This window comes from Apium graveolens, chromosome 5 (genome assembly GCF_009905375.1).
Source record: "Apium graveolens cultivar Ventura chromosome 5, ASM990537v1, whole genome shotgun sequence".
NCBI lineage: Eukaryota > Viridiplantae > Streptophyta > Magnoliopsida > Apiales > Apiaceae > Apium > Apium graveolens.
This window is the reverse complement of record NC_133651.1, coordinates 21576298-21578569: the sequence shown is the minus strand read 5'-3', so window position 1 is coordinate 21578569 and position 2272 is coordinate 21576298. Positions and strand designations below refer to the sequence as shown.

At 39.4% G+C, this 2272-nt stretch overlaps 1 non-coding gene across 1 annotated transcript; it reads left to right on the top strand.

Annotated features, from left to right (window-relative positions):
- Positions 1-413: 413 nt before the first annotated feature.
- LOC141663347 (small nucleolar RNA R71) lies at positions 414-517 on the top strand. Its single transcript, XR_012551424.1, has one exon. It is a non-coding gene; the product is annotated as a small nucleolar RNA R71 (small nucleolar RNA).
- Positions 518-2272: the final 1755 nt, after the last annotated feature.

Sequence of the window (2272 nt, the reverse complement as noted above, 5' to 3'; positions counted from 1 at the left end):
CAGGATGATAAGTGTCTAGAACTGGTTGCTGCGATCTCTGAAAGTTGCTCACAAACTGAGCTGATTCACTAGATATAGCGTATTTCTCCGTCGCATGCGCGCCTGCACACAGCTCACACACACTAATTATCTGTTTAACATCATAATTAGCCAGAGAATCGATCTTCATAGACAACGCATTTATTTGAACAGTGATAGCCGTAGCTGTATCCACTTTAATAACTCCTGTTACCTTGCCCTGTGGCAATCTCTGGGTTGGATACTGATATTCATTAGCAGCCATAAGTTCAATTAGATCATAAGCTTCATCGTAGCTCTTAGCCCATAAGGCTCCACCTGATGCTGCATCGAGCATGGGTCTGGACTGTGCTCCCAACCCATTGTAAAAAGAAGTGATGATCATCCAATCAGGAAATCCATGATGACACTTCCTAAGCATCTCCTTGTAGCGCTCCCAAGCTTCACATAGCGATTCTCCCATTTGCTGTGCAAATTAGGTAATAGCATTCCTGAGTGCAACTGTCTTTGCCATAGGGAAGAATTTAGTGAGAAACTTTTGAGCAAGATCTTCCCAAGTAGTAATCAAACCAGCTGGTAGAGAGTATAACCAGCTCTTAGCCTTTTCCCTCATAGAGAATGGGAACAAACTCAGCTTCACAGCATCTTCAGAAACACCGTTGAACTTGAAGGTGTCGCAGATCTCAATGAAATCCCTAGTGTGCATATTGGGATCTTCAGTTGGAGAACCCCCAAACTGGATTGAATTCTGCACTCATTGAATTATTCCAGGCTTGATCTCAAGGGTATTAGCTGTGATAGCTAGACGGATAATGCTAGATTGAATGTCATTGATCTTGGGTTGAGAAAAATCCATCAAGGCTCTCGTTCGTGCTGCTGGATCTCCCATTGTAATGAGTACCTGAAACACAAACAAATAAACCGTGAAAATAAAATAATCCGAGTCAGTGGACTTTAACGACCACTGATGACAAGCACATAAACTAAAAATTAACACCGAGTCCCCGATAGCGGCGCCAAAAACTTGTTAGGGCGAAAACACGCGATAATATTCACGCAAGTATACGCGTTCGCTAGTATAAGATATAAATCAGATTCGTTCCCACAGAGACTGGTTTAGGTTAAGTTCAATTTATGCACCTATGCAACAATGTATGATTATCGCTCAGAGACAAATAACAAATTGGGTTTTTATTAAACTAAGGGATTATACTAAATAACATTAACTAAGAGAATTGAGATTCAATTACTATATATGACAAACATGGGATTCTAACTTCATTACTACTACATTCAAAGTCATTGTTCTTAACCTTAGCATGTGATGGTGATGACACTAATCAAATAGCACGAAACTGTTAAATGCCAACTTTCGTTGCACGAGTACCATTCTACCAGACATCCACAAAAGAGATAGAAGCTGAATAGGCACCAATTATATTGAGACCATATATGTTTATAGAATTTGATAACATAACGGTTTAAGCACAAGTTATCCATAATGATTACATAGGACAAGTAAAACGGTTAGAGTTACCCACTAATCATGCATACAATACATGAACCTATGCTAGCATGGCAAGTTCTAAACCTCTATATTCACTGTTGTTTCAATAAATATTAACACACTATCTTATATGTTAGCTACGCACATAAGACGAATAAGCACAACCAATACTAGGATATCATACAATCACCACACACCAAGATATCGAAACAAATTAATTATTGAAATCCATAAGTAAATCCGCTAGAATCCCATGACAACAATTAGTTTATAATCGAACTCATCATCACCATGGGTTCCAAGGAAATCATGGTATAAAACAAGGTCTTAATAAACTGAATAATAATTAAAGTACGAATAAACGAGATCTAGGTTCAACAAGAACGAAAATGAGAATCCAAAGTTACAACTAATTCAAAGAATCACAAGTTGAAAATAAGATCTTCTTTGCGGAGTTGTTTTGTGCTTCTAGGTCTTCTCCTTGGTATCCCAATCTTCACGGATGATGAAAACCCTTATTTTTAAGTATATATAGCCCATATTGGACCTGGACCCTTAAAATCGTCAAATTACACTCAAATAGGGTTTTCCAGCGAAATCAGCGAATCATCCACGCCTCAGGCGGTCGCCTCCACTCTCCAGGATGGCGCCTCAGCTCCCAAGCGGCTGCCCCACATCCCAGGAGGGCGCCTGCAGCCTGTCTGGAAAAATTCTGATGAATCTTATTTTGGCCATAACTTGAGTTCT